This window comes from Macaca mulatta, chromosome 1 (genome assembly GCF_049350105.2).
Source record: "Macaca mulatta isolate MMU2019108-1 chromosome 1, T2T-MMU8v2.0, whole genome shotgun sequence".
NCBI classification, from domain to species: domain Eukaryota; kingdom Metazoa; phylum Chordata; class Mammalia; order Primates; family Cercopithecidae; genus Macaca; species Macaca mulatta.
The window spans coordinates 78,114,024-78,120,150 of NC_133406.1; the positions used below are offsets into that span (position 1 = coordinate 78,114,024).

The following is a 6,127-nucleotide window of genomic DNA, read 5'->3' on the forward strand; positions in this document are numbered from 1 at the left end:
CTGGCTGACTGGGGCCTGATATCTAGCATTCTAAGAAGGTGCAAGAGAAAGAAACTAGCACTGGCTGAGACTCATGAGCATAAGCCCCTTCAAATTGAGAGAGGTGTCTGCATTTGCAGTCGGACTTCTGTCATCAGCCCTGATTCCTGACGTAATGAGTTGTGAGTTGTTATAATCGTGAAAGACAAATGGCTTGAGAGGATAACATGGATGATGTGATTTCAAGAGGAGTTCAGTATAAACTTTTGTGAAAAATCATTCTGATAAACTGATCTTAAGACATCACACCATGTTTGATGGCTCATGCCTGTAATCCCAGAGCTTTGCAGCACTTTGGGAGGCTGAGGCGGGCAGGTTGCTTGAGCCCAGGAATTTGACACCAGCCTGGGCAACATGGTGAAACCCTATCTCTTAAAAAAATACAAAAAGTAGCCCGGCATGGTGGTTCACGCCTGGAGTCCCAGCTACCTGGGAGGCTGACAGGGGAGGATCACCTGAACCGGAGGAAGATCTGAGCCATGATTGTGCCACTGCACTCTAGCCTAGGACTCTCTCTCTCTAAAAAACAAACAAAAACAAACAAACAAACAAACAAAAAAATCCCGACATCACATTGTTTACTCCCTTGATGCTGCTCGGAGTGACACTTGGCATCAGGAGGGCAGTATAGTCTCTCCTTTTTTTCCTACTGTACAAAGTTAGGGCTCTTCATTCAGGCAGTAGAGTAAGGAACAGCGAAGTGGGAGGGCTACACCATTGCCATGGCAACAGAAAGCCTCATAAAGATAAAGTCCCTCTGCTTCTGTCAGGCAGGCTCTTCCTAGCTCAGCTGACACCAGTTTTCACTGGCTGAGAACAAGGCCAGGCAGCCTGGCTACAATGTGGAAGCGCAGCTGGACGCGTGGCCTCTGGTCAGTTCTGGAAGTGATCGGTGAGGGTTTCCAGTGGCTCCTGCTTCTTCAGCTCATACCCCAGCGGGCCTCTTTCAGCATGGGGACAGCAAACTTGCCCAGTGTGCCGTTGCTTGTGTGGTTCTTCAGCTTCTCTTCTGAATACTCCACCTTGGGCCTTTTGCTTCTGAAACCTTCATTATTGTGTTTTATGTTGCTAACTTTCCCTTCAGGATTGTAATCTGGTGGATAGAGAAGTTCCTTAAACTTATCCACCAGTGGGGAGCCCAGTCTTTTATTCATTGCTTCAACCTCAGGCAATGTCAGGTCCACTGCTTGCTCAGGCTCCATCAAATCCAAGGCCAAGGCCTCCAGGTTCCTGGAGTGCTGCTGCAGCACAGACTTCTCAAAGCTGTCACTTCTGTATTTGAATCGGAGCTTCTGAACAATAGCCTTCACCTTGTCCACCTGCTCTGGGGTTGCCGTGGCTTTTTTAGTAAAGGGCACCTTCCCTTTATTATCAGCATAGCATAAAAAGACCAGCTGGAAGCCTGCAGGAGTCACCTGAATTTTCTGATCATCCAACTCCTCTTCCTGTGGCACCAAAGCCACAAAATAAGGGGGGATGTTCCTGCAGGGTGTGTATCTGCACAATGCTGTGACCTCCTTCTCCAGACACATGATGAGTAGAGCACTGAACAGGGTTGAGCTCCCATTCATCAGCGACTCCTCAGAGTACACAAAGAAGGAGGGCTTTGGGTAATGGTGCTTCTTCAGCTTTACCAAGGGCTTAAACCCATGAGAATCAAACCTGGTTCATCAAACTATTTTAGCTCTTCTGTTTCCTCTTTCTCCAGTATAATCTGATGCCTTCCATACATCTGAGACCTCGTGGTATCTCTAGGCAGAAGCAAACTGCCTGTATTTATATTACATGTCCAGGTCTTAGTTTTCACTGATTTATCTATTTCTCGATAGAGTTTTATTGGAGGAGGCTTGAGAGCCTTCTGGATCAGATTATAAATGCCCACAGAGAGCACTATATCTTTGCTAAACTTCAACTTTAACCTGCTGAGTGCTCACTTCCTGATCTCCTTGGCTCAAAACTGCCTCAACAGGTCTTCTAGCTTGCTGGATTCCTCAAAGGGAGCCCTGAGGTCCTCATCCTCTGCTATGCTGATGATATCTCTGTAAAACAAAGATATGTCAAAGCCTCCAGGTTTCTTCAGGTGCATCAAGTCAAGGAAGATGCCTGTATCTCAGTGGTTATTGGCTTTGGTCCTGGCCCAGCTGGCTTTGACACTGTCATTGCCTTGGGGGTTGTCTTCCTTGGTGAACAACATGACTCCTCTTGTACAGTACATTGCTGAAGAGGTTGTTGGCACAGACTCACAACATTTCACTGAGTGAGTAGTCAGGTCCATGCCCATCGGGTCTTGAAAACGTTTTTGTCCCTACTGCCCCTTAAACCGGTCAAGCTCTAGAATTCGTTTTGCACCTGGATTATCCAATTCCTGGATGCTCATGTCAAAAGGAGTCAACTCATCTTCACTCTGAGATTCACACATAGCTGTGGAGGCATCAACCAAAAAAATCAAACTATTTCTTCCTGAATATTTATAGTCTCCACTTGCTTCACATGAGTCTCATGGGTTTCAAGCCCTTGGTAATGCTGAAGTGCTGTGGGTCTGTGCAACCTCTTTAGCGATGTCCAGTTCAAAATGTTCTTATTCTGCTTCTTGATCGCCTCCAGTTTTGTAATAAGACTTTCACCCTGACATGTTGCTTACTGCTCACTTTGGTGCAGGCCAGGGCAGAATGGTCTCTTAAGATTCTCTCTGCCAGTCTGGTCTCTGTCTCACTACATTATTTCAGAGACCCAAGAGTGTTCCAAAGGAATGTTCTGATATTGGTAGCAATACACATCATCAAATTGCTCTCTAGAAATGTATACATAAACAACTCAATCATAAGAGTACGTAACTGTGCTCCTTACAATGTATCCTATTAATGTATATCCTAATAATGTATCCTCCTTACAATATTACATGTAACCAGCATGGAATATTATCTTTTAAAAATCTTTGATGTATTACTAGTTGTTTTTGTGGAGTGTTGTGGCTCAGGCTTTTTGAAGAAGCCTAGGATAACACAAACATAATTCTGGTTAAAATTGATCAGCAAAGATGAGTGGTGCTGGCAATGACTCATTTTGGCTGACAGTGGGGGAAATAAAAGATTTAGCAATGGGAAGAGAAAATGATAAGTTTGGTTTGAGCTAAGATAAATTTGGATTATCTGTGGGACATCCAAGAGGTGGTATGTAATAGGTCATTGAGTATCTCTGTGTGGAGGTGTGAGATGTAAGTAGAACATTTAAGTATTAATATATGGTAAGTGGATAAATCATAAATGTAGGTACAATAGTTCAAGAAGAATTCAAAATGGGCAAGCAGTTGAATATGAAATCTTGGGGAATATCAACATTTAAAGGGGTGCAAAAGAAGCATAAGCTAAAGGTACTTTTTTTTGAGAGAGAGATGGAGTCTTGCCCTGTTGCACAGGCTGGAGTGCAGTGGTGCAATCATAGTTTGCTGAAGCCTTGAATTCCTGGGCTGAAGCAATTCTCCCACATCAGCCTCTGGAGTACCGAAGACTACAGGCACAAGCCACCATGCCCAGAGGAAGGCACTTTTTTTTTTCTTTTTAAAGAAGCCTTTATTTCCTTGTTTTGCGAATAAAGCTGGCTGAGTTGGTTGCTTTTTGGTGATTAGTCAAAGAGACGAAATCCCATGTACTTGTCCGACTCCTCCAACTCTTCCTTGGCTTCAACCTTAGTTGGGGCTGCAGCAGCAGCAGGAGCAGTCGTGGCAGCAGTGGCCACAGGGGCAGCAGCCACAAAGGCAGATGGATCAGTCAAGAAGGCCTTGACCTTTTCAGCAAGTGGGAAGGTGTAATCAATCTCCATAGACAAAGCCAGGACTCGTTTGTACCCACTGATGATAGAATGGGGTACTGATGCACCAGTTGGGTCGCCAATCTGCAGACCAACCCTGGCAACATCGCGGACATTCTCCAGGAAGTGAGAAGGCAGTTTCCTCTGTGACGTCAAGCACTTCAGGGTTGTAGATGCTGCCATTGTGGAACATCTGCTGGATGACCAGCCCAAAGGGGAAGGGAGAGATATTCAGTAGTGTGGCTTTGCTGGCTCGCACTTTGTCTCCAGTCTTAATCAGCTGCATATCACTCAGGATTTTAGTGGCACCCCTGGAGATTTTAGTGGTGATGCCTAAAACCTGGAGAAAGGAGGTCTTCTTGGGCCCCAGACCAGTGTTCTGGACTGGCACAGTGACTTCACATGGGGCAATGGCACCAGCATGGGCCACAGCTGGCACCTTGTTGGCCAGCAGCAGGTCCCTGATCTCAGTGAGGTCCTCCTTGGTGAACCCAAAGCCCACATTCCCCCGAATGTGAGGCAACAGTTTCTCCAGAGCTGGGTTGTTTTCCAGGTGCCCTCAGATGGCCTTCCACATCATGATGTTTTTGACCATCAGCACCATGGCCTTCCTGCAGAGGGACATGCGGATCTGCTGCATCTGCTTGGAGTCCATACTGTCTGCTCCCACGATGAAACATTTCAGATAATCATCCAAAAGTTGGATGATTTTAAGGAAGTAGTTGACTTCCAGGTCACCCTGTCTTCCCTGGGCATCATAGTGGTGCATCAGGGATTGTCACACGGGGTTTAAAGACGATGTCACTTTCATGAGGACACCTGGTGAGAGGAGGCACTTTTTATGAATAGCCACAGGGGTAGAAAGATAACTCAGAGAGCACTGTCATTGAAGAAAAATAAAGAGACTTTCAGAAAGGAGAGAATAGCATGTCACAAAGAAAGAAAATTGATTAATTATTAATGATTGGGAAATGGTGATTTAGTCTGTTTTGTGCTGCTATTACAAAATGCCTGAGACTGGATAATTTATAAAGAAAAGAAATTTATTTTCTCACAGTTCGGGAGGCTGGAAAGTCCAAGATTAAGATGACGGCAGATGATGTTTTCTGGTGAGATCTGCATCCTCCAGAGGGAAGGAACGCTCTGTCCTCACATGGTGGAAGGCTAAAGAGCAAGCCAGCTGAGTGCTACAGCTCTTTCAATAAGACTCTTTAAAGAAGGCTCTTTAATAAAGGCCTTAATCCCATTCATGAGGGGATGAGCTCTCATGACCTTATCATCTCTAGAAAACTCCACCTCTTTATACTATCACATTGCATTAAGTTTCAACATCTGAATTTTGGAGTGGACACATTCAAACTATAGCGGATAAAGTTTTAATAGCAATAATTAATGTTTAGCAACCAAGAAATACCCTCATTCTTCCCTGCTTGTTAATTTCTACCTTTCAGGTTCCCCAAGGAATGGTACACATAGGAATATCAAATAATAACCAAATTGCAATTTTATTAAGGCCCAAGTCAATGTCAATAACACTCAGTGCAGCTTTGGTGGGGATAGGTGGGCCTCTGGTTTAGGCTCAAGGCACAAATGAGATTTTCTACCCTGTGTTTCTCTCCCTGTTCCCCACTGTGGGTCAAATCTGAAGCTTAGCATCTTACCTACCTGTAGTCTGCTGTATGATGAAAGGATGTCAAGGTAAGATCTGACAGAGCCTCTTGGGAGAAGGCCTGAGTCCACTTATTTATCATGCCACATGGAGTGGGAAACAGAGCTCAGAGAAAGACAATGTGCCTGTGTGACCCCAAGAATCCTATCTTTTGGCCATTGAAGAACTCTGTTTCCTGGGCACGTGGGGAGGTTCTTGAAAAACTAGGAACAAAGGCTTTCTGCTGCATTTTGTCCCTTTAATGGGAGGAAGCAGATGCCTTCTGTACTCTAGGAACTTCACATAAATACAGCTCGCACAATAGCACTTGAAAAATTACCATCTTCTAAGAATAGACCCCTTCACTCATGAGGACATATTCTAGAGCAGTGCCATTCAATAGAATTTTCTGTGATGATAAAGATGCTATTTAAATCTGTCCTGTCCAGTACTGTAGCCACTAACTATGTGTGATCACTGAACTTATGATTAGCGTGACTGAAGAACTACATTTTAACTTTTACTTAAATTTAACTAACTTGAATTTAAATAGACCCATGTGGATAGTGGTGATCCTATTATACAGTGAAGCTCTAGGTATTTCAGGGAATTGTGAAATCTGCTGATACTCTC

General features: G+C 44.5%; 2 pseudogenes; both read right to left on the reverse strand.

The window, feature by feature from the left end:
* Positions 1–912: 912 nt before the first annotated feature.
* LOC706146 (X-ray repair cross-complementing protein 6-like) lies at positions 913–2,671 on the reverse strand (annotated as a pseudogene).
* Positions 2,672–3,660: 989 nt separating this feature from the next.
* Positions 3,661–4,602, reverse strand: LOC706036 (large ribosomal subunit protein uL10 pseudogene; annotated as a pseudogene).
* Positions 4,603–6,127: the final 1,525 nt, after the last annotated feature.